Here is a 16,454-nt window from a genome sequence, read left to right as displayed (position 1 = left end):
TCTTGCAAGTCTATAGTCACCTATTATGTGTTATGATCCATTAACCCCGAAGTGACAATAATCGGAACCATTACCAGTGATCACCGTACTTTGAGGAGTTCATGTATTCACCATGTGTTAATGCTTTGGTCCGGTACTCTATTAAAAGGCGACCTTAATATCCCTTAGTTTCCAATAGGACCCCGTTGCCACGGGAGGGTAGGACAAAAGATTTCATGCAAGTTCTTTTCCATAAGCACGTATGACTATATTCGGAATACATGCCTACATTACATTGACGAACTGGAGCTAGTTCTGTGTCACCCTATGTTATAAATGTTGCATGATCGATCGCATCCAACATAATTCTCCAGCACCGATCCAATGCCTATGAGCTTTTCATATATTGTTCTTCGCTTATTTACTTTTCCGTTGCTACTATTACAATCACTATAAAACCCAAAAATATTACTTTTGTTACCGTTACCACTACTATCATATTACTTTGCTACTAAATACCTTGCTGCAGATATTAAGTTTCCAAGTGTTGTTGAATTGACAACTCATCTGCTAATACTTGGAAATATTCTTTGGCTCCCCTTGTGTTGAATCAATAAATTTGGGTTGAATACTCTACCCTCAAAAACTGTTGTGATCCCCTATACTTGTGGGTTATCAAGACTATTTTCTGGCGCCGTTGCCGGGGAGCATAGCTCTATTCTTTGAGTCACTTGGGATTTATATCTGCTTATCAGTATGAAGAACTTGAAAGATCAAAGAACCAAGATTTTTCCCTCAACTACGAGGGGAGGTAAGGAACTGCCATCTAGCTCTGCACTTGATTCACCTTCTGTTTTGAGTAAACTTGCGACACCTACACATGCTATTGATTCTGATAGGTCGCATGTTATTGATGATGTCACTTCTGCTTTGCATGATACTTATGATGGAACTACTTCTATGCTTAATACTACTGTGCCACTAGGTGAATTTCTTGATGAACAACTTGCTAGGGCTAGAGAGAATGAAATTATTGAAACTGATAATATTGATGAAAGTGATGATGAAGATTCTCCCCCTAGATATGAATTGCATGTTCTGCTTGAGGGTTATGTTATGGATGTAGAAACTGCTAGAGACTATCTTGCTTGCAATGATTGATCTGATCTTAAGAAATTATTAGCTAAGCTTAAAGAAAAGTCTTTGAATGCTAGAATGAAATATGACCCTGCTTTTGCTAGTTCACCTATCTTTATTAATGATAAGGATTATGATTTCTCTGTCGATCCTGAGTTAATTACTTTGGTTGAATCTGATCCTTTTTATGGCTATGAATCTGAAACTGTTGTGGCACATCTTACTAAATTAAATGATATAGCCACCCTCTTTACACATGATGAGAAAACTCGCTATTACTTTATCCTTAAGTTGTTTCCGTTCTCATTAACGGATGATGCTAAGACATGGTTTAATTCTCTTGATCCTGGTTGTGTGCGTAGTCCTCGGGATATGATTTATTACTTCTCTGCTAAATATTTCGCCGTTCATAAGAAACAAGCTGCCTTAAGGGAAATATATAATTTTGTGCAAATTGAAGAAGAGAGTCTCCCCCAAGCTTGGGGGAGGCTTCTCCGATTACTTAATGCTTTGCCTGATCATCCTCTTAGAAAAATGAAATAATTGATATATTTTATAATGGACTAACCGATGCTTCCAGAGACCACCTGGATAGTTGTGCTGGTTGTGTTTTCAAGGAAAGAACTGTTGATCAAGCTGAATTGTTATTGAATAATATGTTGACTAATGAAAATAATTGGACACTTCCTGAAACAACTCCTAAGCCAACTCCGAAGAAAAGGGGTATTCTGTTTTTCAGTTCTGAAGATATGCAAGAGGCAAAGAAATCTATGAAAGAAAAAGGTATTAAAGCTAAAGATGTTAAGAATTTACCACCTATTGAAGAAATACATGGTCTTGATAACCCGACAAAGGTAGTAAAGGTAAATTCTCTCCATAGATTTGATAAATGTGAAATTCCATTTACTAAGCTTGCTAGCCAATGCTTGGATGAGTTTGATGACTTTATGGTTAAACAAGAAAATTTCAATGCTTATGTTGGTAGACAATTGAAACACAATGCTGATATGCTTGAACACTTGAGTGATTATATGGCTAATGTTAAAGGTGAACTTAAACTTATTAGTAAACATGCTTCTATGGTTACCACTCAAGTAGAACAAGTACTTAAAGATCAGAATGATTTGCTCAATGAATTAAATAATAAGAAGAATGATAATGCTGTTAGAGTTATGACTAGAGGTGGTAAAATGACTCAGGAACCTTTGTATCCTGAGGTCCATCCTAAGAGAATTGAACAAGATTCTCAAAGAACTAATGTTGATGCACCTAGTCCTTCTAAGAGGAAGAAAAAGAAAAATGATAGGACTTTGCATGCTTCTAGTGAACCTGTTGTTGACACACCTAAGAATCCCAATGATATTTCTATTTCTAATGCTGAAACACAATCTGGTAATGAACATGAACCTAGTGATAATGTTAATGATGATGTTCATGTTGATGCTCAACCTAGCAATGATAATGATGTAGAGATTGAACCTACTGTTGATCTTTATAACCCACAATCAAAGAATCAATGTTATGATAACAGATACTTTGTTGCTAGGAAGCACGGTAAGGAAAGAGAACCATGGGTTCAGAAACCCATGCCTTTTCCTCCTAAACCATCCAAGAAAAAGGATGATGAGGATTTTGAGCGCTTTGCTGAAATGATTAGACCTATCTTTTTGCGTATGCGTTTGACTGATATGCTTAAAATGAACCCTTATGCTAAATACATGAAAGATATAGTTACTAATAAAAGAAAGATACCGGAAGCTGAAATTTCCACCATGCTTGCGAATTACACTTTTAAGGGTGGAATACCAAAGAAACTAGGAGATCCCGGAGTACCAACTATACCCTGCTCCATTAAAAGAAACTATGTTAAAACTGCTTTATGTGATCTTAGAGCCGGTGTTAGTGTTATGCCTCTATCTTTATATTGTAGACTTGATTTGAATAAGTTGACACCTACTGAAATATCATTGCAAATGGCTGATAAATCAACTACGATACCTGTCGGTATTTGTGAGGATGTGCCTGTTGTAGTTGCAAACATTACTATTTTAACAAACTTTGTTATTCTTGATATTCCCGAGGATGATAGTATGTCTATTATTCTTGGAAGACCCTTTTTGAATACTGCAGGGGCTGTTATTGATTGCAACAAAGGCAATGTCACTTTTCATGTTAATGGTAATGAGCATATGGTACACTTTCCGAAGAAACAACCTCAAGTCCACAGTATCAATTCTATTGAAAAAATTCCTACTATTACTATTGGAGGTTTTGAATTTCCTCTTCCTACTGTCAAGAAGAAATATGATATTCCTATTGTTGGGGACATGCATATCCCCATTGAGGTAACCTAGTGTTATTCGAAATTTCTCCGGTTTCATGTTATTCGAAATGAGTTTGTTAACAAGTCCTGATCAATCTTGTTAGTGGATTCCTTTTGATGAGCATCAGATGGATGAATTTAGAAAGCACAACTCTCTGTACCCTCCTTTTACTTTCTGTTATTTATATTAAATTAAGCAAAAATAGTGTTTTCTGAATTATCCATGCAATAAAAAAATACCCCGAAAATAAAGGTTCTCCAAATGCCCTGAAAATGAAATGTGATATTTTCTAAAATATTTGAGAATATCTGGCACTGAGAACACAGTAGGGGGAGCAGCCACCAGCCCACGAGGGTGGAGGGCGCGCCCACCCCCCTAGGCGCTGATACGTCTCCAATGTATCTATAATTTCTGATTGTTCCATGCTATATTATCTACTGTTTTGTACATTATTGGGCTTTATTATCCACTTTTATATTATTTTTGGGACTAACCTATTAATCGGAGGCCCAGCACAGAATTGCTGTTTTTGCCTATTTTAGGGTTTCGAAGAAAAGGAATATCAAACGGAGTCCAAACGGAATGAAACCTTCGGGAACGTGATTTTCTCACCGAACATGATCCAGGAGACTTGGACCCTACGTCAAGAAACAAAGGAGGAGGCCACGAGGTAGGGGGGCGCGCCTACCCCCCAGGCGCGCCCTCCACCCTCGTGCCCCCCTGTTGCTCCACCGACGTACTCCTTCCTCCTATATGTACCTACGTACCCCCAAACAATCAGATACGGAGCCAAAACCCTAATTCCACCGCCGCAACTTTCTGTATCCATGAGATCCCATCTTGGGGCCTGTTCCGGAGCTCCGCCGGAGGGGGTATCCATCACGGAGGGCTTCTACATCATCACCATAGCCCCTCCGATGAAGTGTGAGTAGTTCACCTCAGACCTACGGGTCCATAGTTATTAGCTAGATGGCTTCTTCTCTCTTTTTGGATCTCGATACAATGTTCTCCCCCTCTCTTGTGGAGAACTATTCGACGTAATCTTCTTTTTGCGGTGTGTTTGTCGAGACCGATGAATTGTGGGTTTATGATCAAGTCTATCTATGAACAATATTTGAATCTTCTCTGAATTCTTTTATGTATGATTGTTTATCTTTGCAAGTCTCTTCGAATTATCAGTTTGGTTTGGCCTACTAGATTGATCTTTCTTACAATGGGAGAAGTGCTTAGCTTTGGGTTCAATCTTGCGGTGTCCTTTCCCAGTGACAGTAGGGGAAGAAAGGTACATATTGTATTGTTGCCATCGAGGATAACAAGATGGGGTTTTCATCATATTGCATGAGTTTATCCCTCTACATCATGTCATCTTGCTTAAGGCGTTACTCTATTTTCATTAACTTAATACTCTAGATGCATGCTAGATAGCTGTCGATGAGTGGAGTAATAGTAGTAGATGCAGGCAGGAGTCGGTCTACTTGTCTCGCACGTGATGCCTATATACATGATCATACCTAGACATTCTCATAACTATGCTCAATTCTGTCAATTGCTCAACTGTAATTCGTTCACCCACCGTAAAATACTTATGCTCTTGAGAGAAGCCACTAGTGAAACCTATGGCCCCCGGGTCTATCTTCATCATATTAATCTTCCAAAACTTAGTTATTTCCTTTGCTTTTTTAATTTGCTTTTATTTTACTTTGCATCTTTATCATAAAAATACCAAAAATATTATCTTATCATATCTATCAGATCCCACTCTCGTAAGTGGCCGTGTAGGGATTGACAACCCCTTATCACGTTGGTTGCGAAGATTTATTTGTTTTGTGCAGGTACGAGGGACTCGCGTGTAGCCTCCTATTGGATTGATACCTTGGTTCTCAAAAACTGAGCGAAATACTTACGCTACTTTACTGCATCGTCCCTTCCTCTTCGGGGAAAACCAACGCAGTGCTTAAGAGGTAGCAAGAAGGATTTCTGGTGCTGTTGCCGGGGAGTCTACGCAAAAGTAAATAAACCAAGTACCCATCACAATCCCTATCTCCCGCATTACATTATTTGCCATTTGCCTCTCGTTTTCCTCTCCCCCACTTCACCCTTGCCATTTTATTCGCTCTCTCTCTCTCTCTTACTATCCTCCCTCTCTTTCTCTATTTGCCTATTTTTTTGCCCGCTTGCTTTTTATTTTCTTGTGTGTTGGATTGCTTGCTTGTCACGATGGCTCAAGATAACACTAAATTGTGTGACTTTACCAATACCAACAACAATGATTTTATTAGCACTCTGATTGCTCCTCTTACTGATGCTGAATCTTGTGAAATTAATGCGGCCTTGCTGAATCTTGTCATGAAAGATCCGTTTTCCGGCCTTCCTAGTGAAGATGCCGCTACCCATCTAAATAGCTTCGTTGATTTGTGTGATATGAAAAAGAAGAAAGATGTGGATAACGATATTGTTAAATTTAAGCTATTTCCTTTTTCGCTTAGAGATCGTGCTAAAGCTTGGTTCTCGTCTTTGCCTAAAAATAGTATTGATTCATGGAATAAGTGCAAAGATGCTTTTATCTCTAAGTATTTTCCTCCCGCTAAGATCATCTCCCTTAGAAACGATATTATGAATTTTAAGCAACTTGATCATGAACATGTTGCACAAGCTTGGGAGAGAATGAAATTAATGATATGTAATTGCCCTACTCATGGTTTGAATTTGTGGATGATTATACGAAATTTTTATGCCGGATTGAATTTTGCTTCTAGAAATCTTTTAGATTCGGCCGCGGGAGGCACTTTTATGGAAATCACTTTAGGAGAAGCTACTAAACTCCTAGATAATATTATGGTTAATTATTCTCAATGGCATACTAAAAGATCTACTAATAAAAAGGTGCATGCGATAGAAGAAATTAATGTTTTGAGTGGAAAGATGGATGAACTTATGAAATTATTTGCTGGTAAAAGTGTTTCTTCTGATCCTAATGATATGCCCTTGTCTACTTTGATTGAGAATAATATGAATCTATGGATCTGAATTTTGTTGGTAGGAACAATTTTGGTAACAATGCGTATAGAGGAAATTTTAATCCTAGGCCTTATCCTAGTAATCCCTCTAATAATTATGGTAATTCCTACAACAATTCTTATGGAAATTATAATAAGATGCCCTCTGATTTTGAATCTTATATTAAAGAATTTATTACTTCGCAAAAGAATTTCAATGCTTTGATTGAAGAAAAATTGCTTAAGATTGATGAGTTGGCTAGGAACATTGATAGAATTTCTCTTGATGTTGATTCTTTGAAACTTAGATCTATTCCACCTAAGCATGATATCAATGAGTCTCTCAAAGCCATGAGAATTTCCATTGATGATTGCAAAGAAAGAACCGCTAGGATGCGTGCTAAGAAAGATGCCTTTATAAGAGCGTGTTCTTCTAGTTCCTATGAAAATAAAGATGAAGATCTAAAAGTTATTGATGTGTCCCCTATTAAATCTTTGTTTTGCAACATGAATCTTAATAATGATGGGACTGAATATGATCCACCTTTACCTAGAAGGCGTTCCAAGAATTTGGAGTTTTTAGATCTGGATGCTAAAATTGATGAAAGTGGGATCGAAGAAATTAAAACCCTAGATGTTGCTAAACCCACTATTTTGGATTTCAAGGAATTTAATTATGAAAATTGCTCTTTGATTGATTGTATTTCCTTGTTGCAATCTGTGCTAAATTCTCCTCATGCGTATAGTCAAAACAAAGCGTTCATTAAACATATCGTTGATGCCTTGATGCAATCTTATGAAGAAAAACTTGAATTGGAAGTTTCTATCCCTAGAAAACTTTATGATGACTGGGAACCAACTATTAAAATTAAGATTAAAGATCATGAGTTCTATGCTTTATGTGATTTGGGTGATAGTGTTTCCACGATTCCAAAGACTTTGTGCGATTTGTTAGGTTTCCGTGATTTTGATGATTGCTCTCTAAACTTGCATCTTGCGGATTACACTATTAAGAAACCTATGGGAATAATTAATGATGTTCTTATTGTTGCAAATAGGAATTATGTACCCATAGATTTTATTGTTCTTGACATAGATTGCAATCCTTCATGTCCTATTATTCTTGGTAGACCTTTCCTTAGAACGATTGGTGCAATTATTGATATGAAGGAAGGAAATATTAGATTTTAATTTCCGTTAAGGAAAGGCATGGAACACTTTCCTAGAAAGAAAATTAAATTACCTTATGAATCTATTATGAGAGCCACTTATGGATTGCCCAAAGATGGCGATACCTAGATCTATCCTTGCTTTTTATGCCTAGCTAGGGGCGTTAAACGATAGTGCTTGTTGGGAGGCAACCCAATTTTATTTTTATTCCTTGCTTTTTGATCCTGTTTAGTAATAAGTAATTTATCTAGCATATTTTTAGGTTGTGTTTTTTGTGTTTAATTAGTGTTTGTTCCAAGTAGAACCGTTGGGAAGACTTGGGGAAAGTCTTGATATCTTGCTGTAAAAAAATAGAAACTTTAGCGCTCACGAGAACTGCTGCCATTTTTATTTGGAAGGTGCTATTTAGTTGATTCTTTTTCCAGATAATTAATAGATAAATTACTCACGTCCAGCCATTTATTTTAGAATTTTTTGGGTTCCAGATCTAGAGCTAGCTACATATTACTACAGACTGTTCTGTTTTTCACAGATTCTGTTTTTCTGTGTTGTTTGCTTATTTTGATGAATCTATGGCTAGTAAAATAGTTTATAAACCATAGAGAAGTTTGAATACAGTAGGTTTAACACCATTATAAATAAATAATGAGTTAATTAAAGTACCTTGAAGTGGTCTTTTGTTTTCTTTCGCTAACGGAGCTCACGAGATTTTCTACTTTAAGTTCTGTGTTGTGAAGTTTTCAAGTTTTGGGTAAAGATTTGATGGATTATGGAACAAGGAGTGGCAAGAGTCTAAGCTTGGGGATGCCCATGGCACCCCCAAGATAATCTAAGGACACCTAAAAGCCAAAGCTTGGGGATGCCCCGGAAGGCATCCCCTCTTTTCGTCTACTTCTATCGGTAACTTTAGTTGGAGCTATATTTTTATTCACCACATGATATGTGTTTTGCGTGGAGCGTATTGTATGATTTGAGTCTTTGCTTTTTAGTTTACCACAATCATCCTTGCTGTACACACCTTTTGAGAGAGCCATACATGATTTGGAATTTGTTAGAATACTCTATGTGCTTCGCTTATATCATTTGAGTTATATAGTTTTGCTCTAGTACTTCACTTATATCTTTTAGAGCATGGTGGTGGATTTGTTTTATAGAAACTATTGATCTCTCATGCTTCACTTAGATTATTTTGAGAGTCTTAAATAGCATGGCAATTTGCTTAAATAATCCTAATATGCTAGGCGTTCAAGATTAGTAATTTTTTTCTTATGAGTGTTTTGAATACTAAGAGAATTTTGATGCTTGATGATTGTTTTGAGATATGGAGGTAATAATATCAAAGTCGTGCTAGTTGAGTAGTTGTGATTTTGAGAAATGCTTGTGTTGAAGTTTGCAAGTCCCGTAGCATGCACGTATGGTAAACGTTATGTAACAAATTTGAAACATGAGGTGTTTTTTGATTGTCTTCCTTATGAGTGGCGGTCGGGGACGAGCGATGGTCTTTTCCTACCAATCTATCCCCCTAGGAGCATGCGCGTCGTGCTTGGTTTTTGATGACTTGTAGATTTTTGCAATAAGTATGTGAGTTCTTTATGACTAATGTTGAGTCCATGGATTATAGGCACTCTCACCCTTCCATCATTGCTAGCCTCTTCGGTACCGTGCATTGCCCTTTCTCACATTGAGAGTTGGTGCAAACTTCGCCGGTGCATCCAAACCCCGTGATATGATACGCTATTTCACACATAAACCTCCTTATATCTTCCTCAAAACATCCACCGTACCTACCTATTATGGCATTTCCATAGCCATTCCGAGATATATTGCCATGCAACTTTCCACCATTCCGTTTATCATGACACATTCATCATTGTCATATTGCTTAGCATGATCATGTAGTTGACATAGTATTTGTGGCAAAGCCACCGTTCATAATTCTTTCATACATGTCACTCTTGGTTCATCGCATATCCCGGTACACCGCCGGAGGCATTCATATAGAGTCATATCTTGTTCTAAGTATCGAGTTGTAATTCTTGAGTTGTAAGTAAATAGAAGTGTGATGGCCATCATTCATAGAGCATTGTCCTAAAGAAAGAGAAAGGCCAAATAAAAAAAAGGCCAAAAAAGAAGGGACAATGCTACTATCCTTTTTCCACACTTATGCTTCAAAGTAGCACCATAATCTTCATGATAGAGAGGCTTTTGTTTTGTCACTTTCATATACTAGTGGGAATTTTTCATTATAGAACTTGGCTTGTATATTCCAACAATGGGCCTCCTCAAGTGCCCTAGGTCTTCGTGAGCAAGCAAGTTGGATGAACACCCACTTAGTTTCTTTTGTTGAGCTTTCATACATTTATAGCTCTAGGGCATCCGTTGCATGGCAATCCCTACTCCTTGCATTAACATCAATCGATGGGCATCTCCATAGCCCATTGATTAGCCTCGTTGATGTGAGACTTTCTCCTTTTTTGTCTTCTCCACATAACCCCCATCATCATATTCTATTCCACCCATAGTGCTATATCCATGGCTCGCGCTCATATATTGCGTGAAAGTTTATAGGTTTGAGATTACTAAAGTATGAAACAATTGCTTGGCTTGTCATCGGGGTTGTGCATGATGAGAGCATTCTTGTGTGACGAAAATGGAGCATGACTAAACTATATGATTTTGTAGGTATGAACTTTCTTTGGCCATGCTATTTTGAGAGGACCTAATTGCTTAGTTAGTATGCTTGAAGTATTATTATTTTTTTGTCAATATGAACTTTTATCTTGAATCTTTCGGATCTGAATATTCATACCACAATTAAGAAGAATTACATTAAAATTATGCCAAGTAGCACTCCGCATCAAAAATTCTGTTTTTATCATTTACCTACTCAAGGATGAGCAGGAATTAAGCGTGGGGATGCTCGATACGTCTCCAACGTATCTAGAATTTTTGATTGCTCCATGCTATATTATCTACTGTTTTTGACATTATTGGGCTTTATTATCCACTTTTATATTATTTTTGGGACTAACCTATTAATCGGAGGCCCAACACAGAATTGTTGTTTTTAACCTATTTTAGGGTTTCGAAGAATAGGAATATCAAACGGAGTCCAAACGGAATTGAACCTTCGGGAACGTGATTTTCTCACCGAACATGATCCAGGAGACTTGGACCCTACGTCAAGAAACAAAGGAGGAGGCCACGAGGTAGGGGGGCACGCCTACCCCCCAGGCGCGCCCTCCACCCTCGTGCCCCCCTGTTGCTCCACCGACGTACTCCTTCCTCCTATATGTACCTACGTACCCCCAAACAATCAGATACGGAGCCAAAACCCTAATTCCGCCGTCGCAACTTTCTGTATCCATGAGATCCCATCTTGGGGCCTGTTCCGGAGCTCCGCCGGAGGGGGTATCCATCATGGAGGGCTTCTACATCATCACCATAGCCCCTCCGATGAAGTGTGAGTAGTTCACCTCAGACCTACGCGTCCATAGTTATTAGCTAGATGGCTTCTTCTCTCTTTTTGGATCTCAATACAATGTTCTCCCCCTCTCTTGTGGAGAACTATTCGATGTAATCTTCTTTTTGCGGTGTGTTTGTCGAGACCGATGAATTGTGGGTTTATGATCAAGTCTATCTATGAACAATATTTGAATCTTCGCTGAATTCTTTTATGTATGATTGTTTATCTTTGCAAGTCTCTTCGAATTATCAGTTTGGTTTAGCCTACTAGATTGATCTTTCTTGCAATGGGAGAAGTGCTTAGCTTTGGTTTCAATCTTGCGGTGTCCTTTCCCAGTGACAGTAGGGGAAGAAAGGTACATATTATATTGTTGCCATCGAGGATAACAAGATGGGGTTTTCATCATATTGCATGAGTTTATCCCTCTACATCATGTCATCTTGCTTAAGGCGTTACTCTGTTTTCATTAACTTAATACTCTAGACGCATGCTGGATAACTGTCGATGAGTGGAGTAATAGTAGTAGATGCAGGCAGGAGTCGGTCTACTTGTCTCGGACGTGATGCCTATATACATGATCATACCTAGACATTCTCATAACTATGCTCAATTCTGTCAATTGCTCAACAGTAATTCGTTCACCCATCGTAAAATACTTATGCTCTTGAGAGAAGCCACTAGTGAAACCTATGGCCCCGGGTCTATCTTCATCATATTAATCTTCCAAAACTTAGTTATTTCCTTTGCTTTTTTTACTTTTCTTTTATTTTACTTTGCATCTTTATCATAAAAATACCAAAAATATTATCTTATCATATCTATCAGATCTCACTCTCGTAAGTGGCCGTGTAGGGATTGACAACCCCTTATCGCGTTGGTTGCGAGGATTTATTTGTTTTGTGCAGGTACGAGGGACTCGGGCGTAGCCTCCTACTGGATTGATACCTTGGTTCTCAAAAACTGAGGGAAATACTTACGCTACTTTACTGCATCATCCCTTCCTCTTCGGGGAAAACCAACGCAGTGCTCAAGAGGTAGCATGCGCGCCCCCTGCCTCGTGGACCCCATGTGGGTCCCCTCCACTTATTCCAGCCACCACACACTCCTTCTTCCTCCCAAAAAAAATCACTAGCCAGCTCAAACCCGAGTTCTTGCTCATCTTGCTGCCATTTTCGATCCCCTTGCTCAAGGCTCCTCTCACAAAACTGGTTTGGGGGAATGTTCTTTGGTATGTGACTCCTGCAATGGTCCAATTAGTTTGTGTTCTAGTGCTTTATTCATTGCAAATTTTTGCTGCTTAGGTGACCATGTTCTTGAGCTTGCATGTCAAATTTCTATGGTCAAAAGTAGTTTTAATGCATGATATAGCCTCTAGACACTTGTAGGAGTAGTTGCTATCAATTTTGTTGAGTTTGGTTCACTTTTATTTTTTGAGTTACTAAAAAATGTCAGAAATTTTTCAGAGGAAGAAATATGTTTAGGAAAATGTACCAAGGTGGTTCCTCAAGGAAGCAAGGACCCATGCCAGCAATACGTGAGCCGGACAATGAATTACCAAGAGATGCTCAAGTGCGGCCTTGTGAATGGCCGTCAGAGGACTTCATGGTTCGAGCAGGAATCAAGGAGGAATTTGAAGCATATGTGTGTAACGCTGATCTTGAGAGCTTCGTGGCAGATAAGTGCCATCAGTACCTCTATTTGACTGATTCATTTGTGAGAAGGTTTAAATTTACATCATCACGCAATTCTCAAACTGTCCTATTTGATCTTTATGATAAATCTTATACCATGGACTTAGAAGATTTTAATACTGCTTGTAAATTCCCATAGTGGGGTAATGTTAGTGAACCCCGCAAATCTGAATATAAAGACTTCCTTGCTAGCATAACTGTGGGGGAATCTAGGGAAATCATGCAAGCTACCATAGGGAGCATTCATATTCCCGAAATACATTATTTTTCTCTCTTCATAGGTAGATGCATAAATGGTAAGGATGAGGCATGTCACATGTGTGTTCCAGATCTTAGTGTTCTCAAGAGTGCTGTATTAGGAGATAGACAATATAACTTGGGGGCATTGTTGGGCGTAGGTTACATAATAATAGTATTGATGGATATTTCTTTGGTGGAATTTATGCAACCCGTTTAGCTGATTTTCTTGAGATACCCATACGTGGAGATGATATTGAGTTGCCTCCTGCTTATTTAGATTATAATGCCATGGTTCGTCATCAGTTTGTTGAGAGGAACAATCTGTTCCTCCAGTACCGACTAATATTTGACAGATGACACACCTATCAAGTCGCTCTCCCTGCTCCTACTTTCTTTGACTTTCAGGAAAAAGGGAGATATGTTATAACCATGGAGGAGGCGACCGAGTACGAGAGGAGGGTGGAGGCAGCTCGCCTCCAAGCTGTAGCTCATCAGGCAATTGCCGCTGCATCTCAGTACGACCCCAGCTACAACTTTGATCCATTGGCATAGACCAACTTAGGCCAAAAGCCTAAGCTTGGGGGAGCACGTATTTCTCACCGACATTACATTCATGTTCACACACTCATGCCAGTTGTCGGTGCTCATACTTTTTCATTGTATCATCCATGCTAGTTTTATTTCTTTTTAAGCCTTCTTCTTGTGTGTTTGAAAAACCTTAAGAAAAACAAAAAAAAATTAGTTGTAGCTTTTTGCTAGTTTACTTTCCATGCCTGTAGTAGTAGGAATTAAAAAGAAAACCCCAAAAGATTTCTCATCCTTCTTTTGTTTGTTGGGAGCTTTCCCGTGTAAATAGTTTTATTTCTGTTCTTTCCTTTGGGGGTCGAGAGGAGAAGACCATAATGAAAATGTTGAGTGGCTCTCATATGCATTATTGTTGATCTAACAAAGAGCCCATATTACCTTGTCTTCTCTCTTTAATTGAATGCTTGCAGATTCCAGCTTAGTCCAATGCACGTGCACTATTATTATTATCCACACCGTTCGGTCGTGCAAGTGAAAGGCAATAATGACGATATATAATGAACTAATTCAGATAAGAGAAGCTGGTATGAACTCGACCTCTCTTGTTTTTGTAAATATGATTAGTCCATCATTCCTGATTCAGACTATTATGAAAGAAACATGTTTGCAATGACAATTAGAGATTATAGTTGCTTATGCCATGCTTAATTAGCTAGGAGTTTATAATGGTTTACCTTGCATGCCAACATGCTATTAAAATGGTTGTGATGTGGTATAATAGGGTGGTATCCTCCTTTGAACGAATCGAGTGGCTTGACTTGGCACATGCTCACGCATGTAGTTGAAACAAAATCAACATAGCTTCTATGATATTTATGTTCATGGTGCATTATATCCTACTCATGCTTGCATTTGGTGTTGATTAACTTTAATTCATGTTCATGACTGTTGTCGCTCTCTAGCTGGTCGCTTCCCAGTCTTTTTCTAGCCTTCACTTGTACTAAGAGGGAATACTGCTTGTGCATCGAATTCCATAAACCCCAAAGTTAGTCCATATGAGTCCACCATACCTACCTATATACGGTATCTACCTGCCGTTCCAAGTAAATTTGTATGTGCCAAACTCTAAACCTTCAAATAAACATTCTATTTTGTATGCTCGAATAGCTCATGTATCAACTAGGGCTGTCTGTATCCTCCATGCTAGGCGGGTTATTCTCAAGAGGAGTGGACTCCGCTCCTCATTCACGAGAAAATGGCTGGTCACCGGGATGCCTAGTCCCATGCTCAAATCAAATCAAAATAATTGCAAACAAAACTCCCCCAGGATTGTTGTTAGTTGGAGGCACTCATTGTTTCAGTCAAGCCATGTATTGATGCTTGTTGGTGGTGGGGGAGTATAAAATTTACCATTCTTCTTGGGAACCGCCTATAATGTGTGTAGCATGGAAGATATCGAGATCTCTCGGTTGTTATGTTGACAATGAAAGCATACCGCTCAAAATATTATTCATATCTATTTCAAAATTGAGCTCTGGCACCTCTACAAATCCCTACTTCCCTCTACGAAGGGCCTATCCATTTACTTTTATGTTGAGTCATCATCCTCTTATTAAAAAGCACCAGTTGGAGAGCACTGCTGTCATTTGCATCCATTACTGTTAGTTTACACTGAGTATGACTTGACTGGATCTCTTTTACCATGAATTACAATGTCTAGTCAGTCCTTGATCTTTAAAGGTGCTCTGCATTTATGTTTTGCGGTCTCAGAAAGGGCTACTGAGATACCATTTTGTTATATCATATTATTGTTTTGAGAAAGTGTTGTCATCCGAGATTTATTATTATTGCTCGCTAGTTGATTATGCCATTGATATGAGTAAACATGAGACCTAGATGTTATTGTAAACTTGAATGCTGGCTTTACATATTTACAACAACAAGAGCAAACAGAGTTTGTAAAGTTTTTCTTTATCACTTTCAGTTTATCAAATGAATTGCTTGAGGACAAGCAAAGATTTAAGCTTGGGGGAGTTGATATGTCTCTGTCGTATATACATTTCCAAACACTTTTGCCCTTGTTTTGGACTCTAACTTGCATGATTTGAATGGAACTAACCCGGACGGATGCTGTTTTCAGTAGAATTGCCATGGTGTTATTTTTCTGCAGAAATAAAAGTTCTCGGAATGACCTAAAAATAAACGGAGATTATTTTTGGAATATATAAAAAATATTGGAAGAAGAATCCACGTCAAGGGGCCCACACCCTGTCCACGAGGGTGGGGGGCGCGCCTACCCCCCTGGGCACGCCCCCTGCCTCGTGGGCCCCCTGACGCTCCACCGACCGCAACTCCAACTCCATATATTCGTGTTCGGGGAGAAAAAAATCAAATAGAAGGATTCATCGCGTTTTATGATACGGAGCTGCCGCCAAGCCCTAAACTCTGTTGGGAGGGCTGATCTGGAGTCCGTTCGGGGCTCCGGAGTGGGGAATCCATCGCCATCGTCATCATCAACCATCCTCCATCACCAATTTCACGATGCTCACCGCTGTGCGTGAGTAATTCCATTGTAGGCTTGCTGGATGGTGATGGGTTGGATGAGATTTATCATGTAATCGAGTTAGTTTTGTTAGGGTTTGATCCCTAGTATCCACTATGTTCTGAGATTGATGTTGTCATGACTTTGCTATGCTTAATGCTTGTCACTAGGGCCCGAGTGCCATGATTTCAGATTTGAACCTATTATGTTTTCATGAATATATGTGAGTTCTCGATCCTATCTTGCAAGTCTATAGTCACCTATTATGTGTTATGATCCATTAACCCCGAAGTGACAATAATCGGGACCATTACCGGTGATAACCGTAGTTTGAGGAGTTCATGTATTCACTAAGTGTTAATGCTTTGGTCTGGTACTCTATTA

The sequence above is a fragment of the Triticum dicoccoides genome, chromosome 1A, assembly GCF_002162155.2.
Source record: "Triticum dicoccoides isolate Atlit2015 ecotype Zavitan chromosome 1A, WEW_v2.0, whole genome shotgun sequence".
Lineage (NCBI taxonomy): Eukaryota > Viridiplantae > Streptophyta > Magnoliopsida > Poales > Poaceae > Triticum > Triticum dicoccoides.
Note: the sequence above shows the minus strand (reverse complement) of the source record.